Source organism: Capricornis sumatraensis, chromosome 1 (assembly GCF_032405125.1).
Source record: "Capricornis sumatraensis isolate serow.1 chromosome 1, serow.2, whole genome shotgun sequence".
NCBI classification, from domain to species: Eukaryota; Metazoa; Chordata; class Mammalia; order Artiodactyla; family Bovidae; genus Capricornis; species Capricornis sumatraensis.
Genome location: NC_091069.1, coordinates 157,828,458 through 157,844,778, shown reverse-complemented (window position 1 = coordinate 157,844,778; position 16,321 = coordinate 157,828,458).

The following is a 16,321-nucleotide window of genomic DNA, read 5'->3' as shown; positions in this document are numbered from 1 at the left end:
CCCCATGGACTACAGCCTACCAGCCTCCTCTGTCGATGAGATTTTCCAGGCAAGAGTACTGGAGTGGGTTACCATTTCCTTCTCCAGAGGATCTTTGATCCGACACAGGGACCGAACCCACGTCTCCCACATTGAAGGCAGATGCTTTACCATCTGGGCCACCAGGAAAGTCCCTGGTCTCTTCTAGCGTGTGGCCTATGAGAATGCTCAGGACATATACTTGCGAAGCTAGCCTTGTCCTCAGAACCTGGCATCTGGATTTTCCCAAAGAATGTTGTCCAAGAAGGAAGGAGAAAAATCAAGGAGGAAACTGAATGTGTTTTATGACATGGTTTCAAAATTTACTCACCATCCTGTCCCATTCAGTTAGTTAAAAGCAAGTCACCAATTCTGGTCTACACTCAAGGGAAAGAGAATTAACCTCTATACTTTGAGATTAGGATTGTGAAATAATTTGTGGACACATTTTAAAAACACTACATAGTCTCTACATTTGATTTGCTTTTTCTTCTTCCTGGTTAAATATAGGCAGGTAGCAGCAGCAGCAGCAGTGGGAAACCAGTGGAGAACCTCAAGAAGACCCTGCTGCTGCTGCTGCTGTCGTTTCAGTCGTGTCCGACTCTATGCGACCCGATAGACAGCAGCCCACCAGGCTCCCCCATCCCTGGGATTCTCCAGGCAAGAACACTGGAGTGGGTTGCCATTTTCTTCTCCAATGCGTGAAAGTGAAAAGTGAAATTGAAGTCGCTCAGTCATGTCCGACTCGTAGCGACCCCATGAACCACAGCCTACCAGGCTCCTCCATCCATGGGATTTTCTAGGCAAGAGTACTGGAGTGGGTTGCCATTGACTTCTCCACAAGAAAACCCAAGAGAGCATCAAACCAGAGGATAGAAAATTCTACATCCTTGAGTCGCTATTTAGACAATGGTTATTCTAGGAGAGCAACCCAATCCTACTTTAGACCATGATGTAAAGTAGAAATCAACCTTTGTGTTAAGTCACTGAAATTTTAGGGTGGTTATGACATTAATCACCCCTTCTAATTCATAGGCCTAATCATAACTTACTAACACAGTTTCAAAAAAGAGCAGTCTTTAGATGCACTCTATACAAAAAAAAAAGTTCTATGCCCAAGTGTGTTAAAAAAGAAAAAATCCTAGATACTATATTTCTCTTTCATAGACCCACAGTCTGTATTACAAATTACAGCTCTATGAATTCCCACAGTGGAAAATCTGTTTAACTCAGTTGAACTCAATATTTGCCAAATGTATATGACTATACTAACAGGTGAGCATAGTAAAGAATCCATCTGCATTGCAGGAGACCTGGGTTGGGAAGATCCCCTGGAGGAGGGTATGGCAACCCATTCCAGTATTCCTGCCTGGAGACTCCTCATGGACAGAGGAGCCTGGCAGGCTACAGTCCATGGGGTCACAAAGAGTCAGACACAAGCGAGTGACTAAGCACAACACAGCATACTAACGGGTAAACAGGACTGATATTCAGATGAAAACAATTATATTGGTTGTTTAGAATGTTGAAATGCTTCTTCCATTTTGGTTGGTAAATACCCTTGCCCAAGCCTTCCAAATGTGCCTGTCCCCACTGTCCTGCCCCAGGGCCCTAAGAGAATACTTTTGGTGAGTTGCTCTGGTTCCCAGCAGTGAAAGTGCTAACCCATGAACCCACCGTGACTTCTGTCAGATGGCCTCAATCACCAGATGTAATCCTTTGTTCTAAACAGCCTCCAACTCTGTCGGGGGTAAGAGACAAATGTTCAGTACCTTTTTTGTCCCCTGTAAAATATCACTACAGGTCAATATTTTCTCACATAATCTTTTTTGTATGTGGCTATTTTAGGAAATTGCATTTCTAAAATATTGCCTACTAGTGGTTAATCATTTTTACTCTCACTTCTTCAGGGACTACCAGTCTCTTAATCAATTACTGTTGCAAGGGAAACATTTTTACAAATTTTGACTTTCTGCCTTACCAATGTAGAGTCAAGGTAAAATAAACCTATTATTTACTTTTATTGTTCAGACTGATTTGAATTGTCTTATAGTAAGATAATCTTTACTATGTATAGGAATTTTTAGCCTATAACACAGAGTGCATGCAAATTGACATTTACAGTTTTTAATTGAAGAGCGCTCACTCTTCTATGACATAATTCTCCTTTTCCTTATTGATTCATCCACATCTTCGTGAAAGATTCAGTGAATACTTATACATGCAAAGAACTCCAGTAGGTGCCATGAATGGTAAGCTATGTCAGTCATGGATCATGTTCTTTAGGTCAAGTGGGGTTGTCCATCTTTTCCAAGGTCACCTGCATGGATTGCTAGGTCCTCTGAGACTTATAGAACTTGTGTAGCCCAGACATACTTTTTCAAAAAAATCAACTCTTCTAAAAGTATGTTCTTCTTTCTTGTATATTTAGTCATTTTCTCAATCCCTTCAACTTTCATATTTATGGGAACTGAATGAAAGAAGACTAAATTATCTTCTTATATATATCATCATGTTTTTGTCTATCATCATACTTTCTCAAGCAACAATAAAAAAAAACATATATTTTGAAAATGTTAGTAAATTGAACAAATATTTGCTTATTATGACATGGTAGACATTGTAATTTATTATTATATGGCAGGCACCATTATTACTACCACTTATAAATGTATGACTGAACCTCAGCCTAGAGGATAATTCATCATTTTAAAACAACTATTGTAGCATATAAAACTTTGCCAATAAATATATCATTAAGGCTTTAGAGCGAAAATGTCTATAATTTATAGAAGTACTATTCGCCCTAAGGAGGGTCTTAAAGAAGACATATTTTTTCTCCTACCAGATTATTAATTTTGAAAAATAGAAATAAAGATGTGAGAGGATATGAGAAGACAGAGAATGAGCAAGAGTGAATGTATCCCTTATTTTAATATCAGACAAAGTAGACTTAAGTTTAGATATATAACTAAGGATAAAAAAGAATATTACATACTTATAAAGGGGTCAATTTATATAGAAGACAAAACAATCTATATTAAAATATATTCAATACCAGAGCTTTACAATATATAAAACAAAATATGCCTATTTGAAAATTCTAAAATATTTTTAAACTAAATAACACAATGCTAAATAATGAATGAGTCAAAGAAATAATCACAATGGAAATTTTTAAGTATTTTGAATTGGATAAAATTAAAACATAGCATTTAAAATTTTGTAGAATATATTTTAAGTACTATGGTGTTCAATCTTTATGTTAGAAAAGGAAGTATAAAATCAATAATCTAAGTTTCCACCTTTTGAAACCAGAAAAAGAAGAGCAAATTAAACACTAAAGAAGCAGTAAGAAAGAAATAATAAAAAAGCAAAAATCAATAAAATAGAAATTAGAAAAACAATTAAAAAAAATCAATGAAACTTAAACCTGGATTCTGGAGAGATCAATAGCCAGAAAGATTAGGAAAAAAAAATAGAGAATAAAAAGGTTAGCAATATCATTATGGGAAAAAGTACTTCACAGTAAATTCTACAGACAATAAAGAAAAAAGGAGTATTTTGAACAAATTATGACAAAAATTTCACTAAATTGGCAACTGGAAGAATTCTTAAAAAAACAAAAATTACCAAAGTCCACCAAAAAAGAAATAACCTTGTAGAGCTATAGTTATTTGAGATACTGAATTTGTAGTTAAAAGTTTTGTGTCTGCCCCTACTCCCACACACAAATTCCTGCTTGGGTGACTCCAAAAATGAATACTATCAAACATTTAAATAAGAAACAAAACTGTGTGCATGTGTGCTAAGTCGCTTCAGTCTTGTCTGACTTTTCGCAACCCCATGGATTGTAGCCGGCCAGGCTCCTCTTTCCATGGGAATTCCCAGGCAGGAAAACTGGTGTGGGCTGCTATGCCCTTCTCCAAGGGATCTTCCAGACCCAGGGGTTGAAGCCCTATCTGTTACATTTCCCGAACTGACAGGCGAGTTTGCCACAATACCAATTCCATACAAACTATCCCAGAATATGAAGAATAGAATGACATTTTCTCACACAATAAAGGCCAGTTTTGAGAAGTCTATAACTACCAGCATTGTTAATTGAGCAAGGACTGAATTTCCTGCACCACCACTCCTCCAAGATTTGGAACAAGGAAAGCATATATGTCCTTTCCCACCATTCTCTTTAAAATAAAAAAGTTAAAAAGGAATAGAGATTCAAAGGAAAATATAGATTTACCTGCAAATTATTTGATCGTCAAACAGCTACTGGAACAAATAAATGAGTTTAATGAGTTTGCAAAGTACAAAGTGAATATGCAAAAATCAATTTTATGTCTATATCCTGGCAATAAGCATTTGGGAAAGACATTTTAAAATACTGTTTATAATATTATCAATGGATATGAAGTATTTGGAAATAGATGCCATAAAATACTTATGGGGCTAAAATCTGTAAAATGTTGCTGACAGAAATTGTGGAAGGGCTAAATGAATTGTCATGCTATTATGAATTGAAAGAGTATAGTGTTAAGATGGCAAATTTCCCCAAATTGAGCCATATCTTTTGCACAATCCAAATCAAATTTTCACCAGAGTGTGTATGTGTGTGTTTGTGTATATTTATATGTGTGTGTTTTATAGAAATTGATAAGCTGAGTCTAAAATTCGTATGAAATTGCAAAGAATTTAGAATAGGCAAAATAATACAAAACAAAATTTTCATATTCACACTGTCTGACTTGATACAATGAGATAATACTAAAAAAGTTGTGGTAATGGCATAAGGAGAAACAGATTACTCGAACAGAATAGAATGCCCTTAAGTAAACCATACAATGTGCTCAATTGATATATTACAATCATACCAAGGTAATTAAACTGAGATAGAGACTCTTTTAAAAAATGGTGTGGGACATTCATGTACATAAACAAAAAGACAAATAAACTCAAGTAACTCTATGACTTTCACACAACAGTGTTATTCTTAAAAAATGTCATCCTAACTGAAAGAAATCATACTGTATGATTCCATGTATAAGATATTCCAGAAATGGCAGAAGTCATAAGAATGAAAGTCAGATCAGTGCTTGTCCAGAGCTAGGGGGTGAGGGCAGAGGATTTACAACAAAGAAGCATAGGGCATTTTTAACTTTATATAACTTTACATCTCATTCCAGCTCTATAGAGAAATACAAAAATAGACAAAGACTTAATCTTTATTGTCTCTTCCTCTAACTTGACTTGGCAATGGGTGAGATAATTAAGATAAAATCAGTAACATTTTGAACTGAGTCCAGTCCTTACAATATTGACCTGCCTTACTCATATCTAAACCATTCCTCTAGAACAGTGATATCTGTCAACAGTTGTTAACAGTTGAGATAAGCCAAAAATCTCTAGTCATTTAACCCTGACATTTAGTCTTTAGTCATTTGACTTTTCATTTGATAACCCTTGAACTTCTATCATGAGCCAGGTATCTTTTAAATATAAGAGATGAGTGGTCAAAACAAAGAGATGACTTCCCATTGGAGCTCGTGTTCTACTGTAAATATATATAAATAAGATAAATATAATGTACAATTTCTAGATGTTAATAAGCATTATGGATAAATGAAGAGGGGAGTGGTGGCTAGGGTATATGAGGTGTTGCATTTTTTCATAGAGTGACAGAGAAGGCTCCTACAGAGAAGGTGACATTTGACTAAAGCCCGAAATAATGTGATAGGGACTTGGTCATGTCAATATCCAGAAAAAGCTCTTTCTAGAGAGAGAAAGTTAAAAAAAAAACACAAAAAAACTCTGAAGAAAGAGACCTAGGCTGTTAGAAGAAAAGGAACAGAACTGTTGGAACTGGAGCCAATAACATACTTACGCAGAGTGGTAACAAGGACTCAGATATATAGCCTTGTAGCCACTGGAAAGCCTTGATTTTTGCCCTGAACACCATGGAGGGATTTGGAGATCTTTGAACAAAGGAATGTCATAACTGGCTTTCATTTAAAAAGAATCACTCTGCCTGCTGGGTTGACGTTAGACTGAAAGGAAGCAAGGGTGAAAGTAGGGAAAATGATCAGGAGGCCATTGCAATAAGCCTGGAAAGAAATGATAATAACTTGGATAAGTGTAGCAGCACTGGATGGGATGATAAAGTGGTATATTTAAATGGTATAGGTGACAGGATTTACAATCAAATCTAGGATATAAAAGAGAATAGTTTCTGGAAAAGAATTCCTGCGATTTAGATCTGAGCAACTGGGGGGCTGGGATTTTCCAGGTGGCATAGGGGTAAAGAATCCACCTGTGCAGGAGATGTAAGAGACCTGAGTTTGATAGCTGGGTCAGGAAGATTCCCTAGAGAAGGAAATGACAATGTGCTCCAGTATTCTTGCCTGGAAAATTCCATGAACAAGAGGGTACTGGGTCTATGGGTCACAGAGATTTGGACATGATTGAGGAAATACACACACACACATGGCAATGGGACACATTAAAGGTTCCATTAAAAGCAATGAATATGATATTAAAGAGTAATGCTATTAGATTTACACTTTTGGGAGATTATTATGGAGATGGACTGGAGGCAGGGTTGGATACAACTGAGTGACTGAGTGCGCACACACACACACACACACACACACACACACACACACAACTGGGAAGCCAGAGATGCTTGTTTGACATGTTGAATGTATAAGGTGGTACATGGTAGATAAGAAGCTCAGTTTTAAGCAAGTAAAATTAGACATCCAGATGGAGACAGTAGTTAGACAATTGAATATTCAAATCTGCAGCTCAGGAAAGAAGTGTGGCTGGAGATTGAGATTTGAGAGTCACTAGCAAATAGACAGTATTTAAAGCCATGGGAGTTGAAATGAGTGAAAAAGAATGAGGGGTTAAGTGTGGATAGATAAGAGAAGCTGTTTGAGGACTGTATCCTGAGACACACCCCCCCCAAAAAAAAGATGGGGGTTGGGGAGATGAGGAAAATCCACAAAGGAAACCAAGAAAGGGAAAGGCAAAGGGAAAGCAGGGTGAATGTGGTGTCTTAGGTAAAGAACTGCAAGTCTGAAAAATGTACAGGTGTACATGGATCCAGGAAAGTGGATCCAAAGTGATTCCTGTAGTAATGCCGCCCCCACTACTTGCATCCAGGTATGCTCTTTTTTCCTTTTTTTTCTGAGTAGGAGAGAAAATGATAGAACCTCAAAGCTAGCAGGCTAGAATTGTGCAGAAGCAGCCTGTCTTGTCCATACCATTGTCTAGACCAGATGATCATTACTGGCAGATGATTGCTAATAACTGAAAAGAAAGAAAGAAGGTGAAGTCTCTCAGTCATGTCTGACTCTGCGACCCCATGGACTGTAGCCCACCAGGGTCCTCCCTCCATGGGATTCTCCAGGCAAGAGTACTAGAGTGGGTTGCCATTTCCTTCTCCAGGGGATCTTCCCGATGCAGGGACCGAACCCGGGTCTCCTGCATTCCAGGCAGACGCTTTAACTTCTGAGCCACCAGGGAAGCCCTAACTGAAGCAGCAAGTAAAACAAAAGAAGGAAGCAACCAAATCACACTGACAGTCTCAGTTACTTTCCCCCTTATTCCACTCTACGTGTGAGTGTTAGCCTCACAGTTGTGTCTCAGACTCTGTGACAACTTAGACTGTAGCCCACCAGGCTCCTCTGTCCATGGAGCTCTCCAGGCAAGAGTACCGCAGTGGGTAGCCATTTCCTTCTCCAGGGGATCTTCCTGACTCAGAGATGGAACCCAGGTCTCCTGCCTTGCAGGTAGATTCTTTCCCATCTGAGCCACCAGGGGAACCGATTTCACCCTATACTCCATCTTTTTCAAATATTGGTGGCAATATCAAAATCTAGATATATCCATGCAATCAATCATATTCGTGAGGAAGCTGTTCTACATTCTGAATTAGGGAAAACGCTGAGCTTCTCAGGTAAAAATTGTTAGAGATACCCCACTGGCCACATCTGTTTTTGTTTTCCAGTCAGAGCCACATGTATAACTTCTCTAGAATACTTCTTAGTGTAACAGTGATATCAGTAATAAGCTCTGTACTTTAATAGGTTTTTCAAACAGTAAAGGGCAAAGAGACTATAGATTCGATTTTGTGGTTCTGTAATGAAATTTGGGCCCTGTGCATTTCATAGCAAGTGCTTTTCTATGGTGACTGGCTCATAACTAAAGCCAATGTTAACCCACATATTAATCCACAGCTGATGGGTAACTAGTAATATGCAGTCTCAGCAATATTAGTCAACTTGTTGGTTGGTGTAAGCCACAGGAGCCAAAGGAACCACTTTCCCCAGGTACATTTTAACTTAGCTTCTATGTAGTTTTTCATAATATATTACTGAACACATTACTTAATATAATTAGCTTATACTTATTCAAAACACAGATTAATCTAATATATATTTGCTCTAACTGCATAAACCATATTAGCCAAGGATATTACAGTAATTTAATATTAGGATAGAAATTCTTATTGTATGGCATTCTTATTATATGACATTTGTTATTTCTGTCATTGTTCTAAAACTTAATAAAACCCTAGTTTTTAAAAGTGTACAGTGTGTTAGTGAAATTAACTTCAAAGGGGAAATAAATGGTTTTGTTTAATGTTGCTTGGTTTCCTCACTTACAATAATCAAATATATATGTGATAATTTTCTTATTTAAATATAATTTTCGAAAACTGTGTTAAAGATTTTAACAGTATTTGCTGCCACTTGGGTTTTGTTGTTGCTGCTGTTTTGCTGGAATGCCTCCATCTGGGTTGCTCTGCAGCGTTGTTATGCCTGATGGAATGAAGGCATAACTCATGACTTTGGAGGTGGTCAGCCTTCAGCTTATATGCCTGCTCTGTCACTTCATTGGTAAAGTTAACTTAGTCTCATATGTTTAAAGGAGGTGAAAATATATATCACCCCACTAAAATATACAAACACATATACAGATACATATATATGATCTTTAAGAGCATGGCACATAAGCTGATTTAAGCCTTTCTTGTCTTCATACCTTCCAGCCTGCTTTCTATGTCAGACTTTATTTCTCTGCCTTCAGTATATTAGTTTCCATTCATCGGTCTATCTGAATTGGTTATCTGTCCACCTCTTCTTGATACTATCCTTCCTTTTGTCTAGCCAGCCATTAGTGTGCCTATTGATTCATTTTCCCTCACATCTTCTCAGTCCATTTGTCTATCTGTCCATGGAATCATTTATCCATTTACTTTTCTGTTTGTGGGCTTCCCTGGTGGCTCAGAGGTTAAAGCGTCTGCCTCCAATGCGGGAGACCTGGGTTCGATCCCTGGGTCGGGAAGATCCCCTGGAGAAGGAAATGGCAACCCACTCCAGCATTCTTGCCTGGAGAATCCCGTGGATGGAGGAGCCTGGTAGGCTACAGACCACGGGGTTGCAAAGAGTCAGACACGACCGAGTGACTTGACCTTCACCTTCTGTTTGTATCTATACCTATTTATTTCGACTGTATCCATGATATTACAAAAACAGGCTTTTTGTGTCACCTATTAAAACATCTTGAACACGTAAAATCCAACATACGTGGATGTGGAAAAGGCATTAATTTTTTTTCTAGTTCAAATTTGTCTATTTCTCAAGTTTTTCGCAGATCGTGAAAGTAAAGTAAACTGGCCTCATTAGTCTAGTAAACAGCATAGATAAACTAGTATCAGGGATTCTCAACTCTCTTTAAATTGCTTTCCTTAGGTAAAGTTTTTACAGAATAGTTTGTGTAACTTGAACTTTCATTAATTTTTCCTAATTATTTTGAAATAGATTGGTTTTGGGTGCAAATTCTATAATTTAATGTAAAATATATAACTTATAAATAAAATATTAATAATACTTGTGGAAAATGTTTGTGTTTTTAGATTTAGCTGTGCATGCTCAAATTTCTATAATAAGCTTTTTTATTGAGCTATAGTTGAAGTACAATATTCTATAGTTACAGATGTATAATATAGTGATTCACAATTTTTTAAGGTGAATTTTATATTCCCTTTATAGTTCTTATAAAATATTGGCTACATTCCCTGTATTGTACTATGTATTCTTGTGGTTTGTTTATTCTCCACATAGTAGTTTGTACCTCTTAGTCTCCTACCCTTGTCCCTCCCTCCTTTTGTCTTCCCACTAGTAACCAATCACCAGCTTGTCCTCTGTATCAATGAATCTATTTCTTTTTTGCTATATCCACTGGTATGTTTTATTTTTTAGATTCCACATATACTGTATTTGTCATTTTCTGTCTGGCTTATTTCACATAATACCCTCCAGATCTATCCATGTTGTGGCAAATGGCAAAATTTCATTCTTTCGGATAACTGGGTTGTGTTCCATTATATATATATATATATATATATATATATATATATATATATATATATATATATATATATATATATAGACACACACACACCACTCACATCTTCTTTATCCATTTGTCTGTTGATGGACATTTATGTGGCTTCTATATCTTGGCAATTGTATATAATGCCTCTATGAACATTGGGGTGCATGTATCTTTTGAAATTAGTTTTTTTTTTTTTTGATAAATATCAGGAGTGGAATTGCTGGATCATTAATAGTGCTATTTTCAAATTTCTATAATGAACTTATGTTTCAGGATGCAGTGAGAAATAAATAAGTCAATTAGTTTATTAAGGAATACAAAAGTTCACACATAACAAAATGTCCTGAGATAGAGCAGTTCTAGGTTACTTAATTTGACAGTTCAGTGACATCTGTAGAAACTTGAGTTCTTCCTTCTTTCCACCTTGCCACCTTTACTACATCAGTTTAACTCTGCCAGTGGTTGCAAAAGAATGCCGCAATTCCAGGATCACAGAAGACGAGTTCCAGCAGGAGAGTAACTTTTCTTCCTGTATGTCTCTTTCGAAGAACACAGAAAGTCAAGCAGGAGGGTCTCCCAACAGGTCTTCTCACATATCTCACTGAACATACCTGAGCTATGGGCCCAATTATAAATAGATTATTGGACCACATGGAAATATACATTCAGCTGAGTCCATTGAGTTAGTTGTGGGAAATAGAGTTCTGAATGGAATCAGTAAGAGTTCTGCTCTAAAAGGGGAAGAAACAGCAGACGGCTTGGGGACCAACTAACATTGCAATAGCACGGAAGCAACAGCAATTGCTGAGATGCTTTACTCCTTTTTGTATTCTATTCCATTGGCAGAGTAAATCACACAGTGGTAGTTTTCAGCTGATTTGTAAAAATATTTTTGATTGCTTCTGAATATTACTTAAAACAACTTTGGATCTGTAATGGACCATTTTTAAATTTCAAAATAATGTGCTAGATTTTTCACCTAAGGTAAATCCATTTCCTTTCTTAGTATTCATGCCAACATAAATTTTTAATATTTTCTCTACTTTGTGTGGTGTTTAAATCAGCTATTTAATTGTTTTGTGCTTTATCTCTCAAAAGTAGAAAGGCTAGATATAATTATTAATGATCATGCTATACAGGCTTTAAAAATATATAAATTTCTTAATATCACACATGAATGATACCATAAAGATGAAGGCTACAGATGATCAGCTATAAGATAAAATGGAATATATGGATTTTAAAGATTATATGTTTGCTATGATTGGTTTAGGTAGGGTGGCAGAAGGAATAACAGTGAAATAGAATGGTTTTCTATTTATTTTCAGTTATTCCATATAGATTGCTCTCTACTCAATATGTTCTTGGCATTGGTCCTGTCTGAACCTCCAGGTGAAATATTTTTATTGTCTAAGGTTCAAACAGCTATCTAACTTCATTAACTTTATTAAAGTACAAAATTTGTCTTTCCTTGTATAGAAATAATTTTCAAGTAAATTCCCTGAAGTGTATATAGTTTAACAACACAAAACCTGCTGAACTAGATTACAAAAAATTATTTGATGAAGAAGGTGACCTAAAATTTATTGAGAACCTACCCCATTTCAGTGGAGAAGGCAATGGCAACCCACTCCAGTACTCTTGCCTGGAAAATCCCATGGGCGGGAGCCTGGTGGGCTGCAGTCCGTGGGGTCGCCAAGAGTCAGACACGACTGAGCAACTTCACTTTCACTTTTCACTTTCACGCATTGGAGAAGGAAATGGCAACTCACTTTAGTATTCTTGCCTGGAGAATCTCAGGGACAGGGGAGCCTGGTGGGCTGCCATCTATGGGGTCGCACAGAGTCAGACATGACTGAAGCGACTTAGCAGCACCAGCAGCAGCACCATGGACCTAACATTCTAGATTCCTAAGGAATATTGTTTTTTACAGCATCAGACTTTACTTTCACCACCAGACACATCCACAACTGAGTATCGTTTCCACTTTGGCTCAGCCTCTTCATTCTTTCTGGAGCTATTTCTTTGCTCTTCCCCAGTAGTGTATTGGACATCTTCTGACCTGAGGGGCTCAACCTCTGGTGTCATATCTTTTTGCCTTTTCATACTGCTTATGGGGTTCTTGTGGCAAGAATTGTGGAGCTGCTTGCCATTCCCTCCTCCAATGGACCACGTTCTGTCAGAACTATCCACTATGACATGTCTATTTCAGGTGGTCCTGCACAGCCTGGCTCATAGTTTCATTGAGTTATACAAGCCCCTTCACTAGACAAGGCTGTGATCCATGAAGGGGGTATACATAATAGCTGTTAAAAGAAGATAGGCGAAAAGCAAAGGAGAAAAAAAAAGATATAAGCATTGAATGCAGAGTTCCAAAGAACAGCAAGAAGAGATAAGAAAGCCTTCTTCAGCGATCAATGAAAAGAAATAGAGGAAAACAACAGAATAGGAAAGACTAGAGATCTCTTCCAGAAAATTAGAGATACCAAGGGAACATTTTATGCAAAGATGGGCTCAATAAAGGACAGAAATGGTATGGACTTAACAGAAGCAGAAGATATTAAGAAGAGGTGGCAAGAATACACAGAAGAACTGTACAAAAAAGATCTTCACGACCCAGATAATCATGATGATGTGATCACTAATCTAGAGCCAGACATCTTGGAATGTGAAGTCAAGTGGGCCTTAGAAAGCATCACTACGAACAAAGAAAGTGGAGGTGATGGAATTCCAGTTGAGCTATTTCAAATCCTGAAAGATGATGCTGTGAAAGTGCTGCACTCCATATGCCAGCAAGTTTGGAAAACTCAGCAGTGGCCACAGGACTGGAAAAGGTCAGTTTTCATTCCAATCCCAAAGAAAGGCAATGCCAAAGAATGCACAAACTACCTCACAATTGCACTCATCTCACATGCTAGTAAAGTAATGCTCAAAATTCTCCAAGCCAGGCTTCAGCATTATGTGAACCGTGAACATCCAGATGTTCAAGCTGGCTTTAGAAAAGGCAGAGGAACAAGAGATCAAATTGTCAACATCTGCTGGATCATGGAAAAACCAAGAAAGTTCCAGAAAAACATCTCCTTCTGCTGTATTGATTATGCCAAAGCCTAGGACTGTGTGGATCACAACAAACTGTGGAAAATTCTGAAAGAGATGGGAATACCAGACCACCTGACCTGCCTCTTGAGAAATCTGTATGCAGGTCAGGAAGCAACAGTTAGAACTGGACATGGAACAACAGACTGGTTCCAAATAGGAAAAGGAGTACGTCAAGGCTGTACATTGTCACCCTGCTTATTTAACTTCTATGCAGAGTACATCATGAGAAACACTGGGCTGGAAGAAGCACAAGCTGGAATCAAGATTGCCGGGAGAAATATCAATAACCTCAGATATGCAGATGACACCACCCTTATGGCAGAAAGTGAAGAGAAACTAGAAAGCCTCTTGATGAAAGTGAAAGAGGAGAGTGAAAAAGTTGGCTTAAAGCTCAACATTCAGAAAACGAAGATCATGGCATCCAGTCCCATCACTTCATGGGAAATAGGTGGGGAAACAGTGGAAACAGTGTCAGACTGTATTTTTTGGGCGGCTGCAAAATCACTGCAGATGGTGATTGCAGCCATGAAATTAAAAGACGCTCACTCCTTGGAAGAAAAGTTATGACCAACCTAGATAGTGTATTCAAAAGCAGAGACATTACTTTGCCGACTAAGGTCCGTCTAGTCAAGGCTATGGTTTTTCCTGTGGTCATGTATGGATGTGAGAGTTGGACTGTGAAGAAGGCTGAGCGCCGAAGAATTGATACTTTTGAATTGTGGTGTTGGAGAAGACTCTTGAGAGTCCCTTGGACTGCAAGGAGATCCAACCAGTCCATTCTGAAGGAGATCAACCCTGGGATTTCTTTGGAAGGAATGATGCTAAAGCTGAAGCTCCAGTACTTTGGCCACCTCATGTGAAGAGTTGACTCATTGGAAAAGACTCTGATGTTGGGAGGGATTGGGGGCAGGAAGAGAAGGGGACGACAGTGGATGAGATGGCTGGATGGCATCACTGACTCGATGGATGTGAGTCTGAGTGAACTCCAGAGAGTGATGGACAGGGAGGCCTGGCGTGCTGCGATTCATGGGGTCACAAAGAGTTGGACACGACTGAGTGATTGAATTGAACTCACCTGAAGAGAACATTGCCTCTTGTTCTACTAGAGAAATTGCTCATTTTGATTCAGCACATTTTGATTCAGTCCAGCAGGGCTTGCAGACCATGTCACACTAACACTAAAGAGCTGTTATGCAGATATTTTACTTTGACTTCAGTTTGCAGTCATAGTGAGTCTACTTGGTGAGTGGAATGCCAAAGGGAGAGGAAATACTTGCTAATGAAGTGCAGTTTCAGAAAAAAATGTATTATGGAATATGGAAATTTAAAAAAAAGTCTCACAACCCATGAGCTCTAGTTTTGAAATAAGGCTTCATCTCATACCAGCAGTGTGACTTGGGGGAAAGATATATTGAAAATAATGGAATTGATTGAGCATTTTTAGATAGGTCTTGTGCTAAAGGATTTACATGTCTTATTTGAATGACTTCACTTGCTAAAATCAGCATCCTTATTGTTAAAATCATTTCTATAAGAATTTAAATTAGAAAGTGCTAGATACAGCGTCTGAAATGGGGTGCTGCTGCTGCTGCTAAGCCACTTCAGTCATGTCCAGTGCTGTGTGACCCAATAGATGGCAGCCCACCAGACTGGGATTCTCCAGGCAAGCATACTGGAGTGAGTTGCTGTTTCCTTCTGCAATGCATGAAAGCGAAAAATGAAAGTGAAGTCGCTCAGTCATGCCCGACTCTTAGCGACCCCATGGACTGCAGCCTACCAGGCTCCTCCGTCCATGGGATTTCCCAGGCAAGAGTACTGGAGTCAGGTGCCATTGCCTTCTTCAAAAGGAAGGAGAGATAATATCTATTTGAGATAGAGTAGGGTTATGAAAGTCTTTAAGTGGAAAAGACTCTTCTCATGAGAGTTTCCAATGTAGTTAGTCCAACAAAGACTTTGGTGGAAGAGAAACAAAACAAACAGTACCTAGGACATCTCAATCTATCAGTTCAGTCACTCAGGCGTGTCCGACTCTTTGCGACCCCATAAATTACAAATTCTTATAGAAATGATTTTAACAATAAGGATGCTGATTTTAGCAAGTGAAGTCATTCAAATAAGACATGTTAATCCTTTAGCCCAAGACCTATCTAAAAATCCTCAATCAATTCCATTATTGTCAATATATCTTTCCCCCAAGTCACACTGCTGGTATGAGATGAAGCCTTATTTCAAAACTAGAGCTCATGGGTTGTGAGACTTTTTTTTTTAATTTCCGTATCCCATAATACATTTTTTTCTGAAACTGCACTTCATTAGCAAGTATTTCCTCTCCCTTTGGCATTCCACTCACCAAGTAGACTCACTATGACTGCAAACTGAAGTCAAAGTAAAATATCTGCATAACAGCTCTTTAGTGTTAGTGTGACATGGTCTGCAAGCCCTGTTGGACTGAATCAAAATGTGCTGAATCAAAATGAGCAATTTCTCTAGTAGAACAAGAGGAAATGTTCTCTTCAGGTGAGTTCAATTCAATCACTCAGTCGTGTCCAACTCTTTGTGACCCCATGAATCGCAGCACGCCAGGCTTCCTTGTCCATCACCAACTCCTGGAGTATACTCAAACTCATGTCCATAGAGTCGGTGATGCCATCCAGCCATCTCATCCTCAGTCGTCCCCTTCTCCTCCTGCCCCCAATCCCTCCCAACATCAGAGTCTTTTCCAATGAGTCAGCTCTTCACATGAGGTGGCCAAAGTACTGGAGTTTCAGCTTTAGCATCATTCCTTCCAAAGAACATCCAGGAC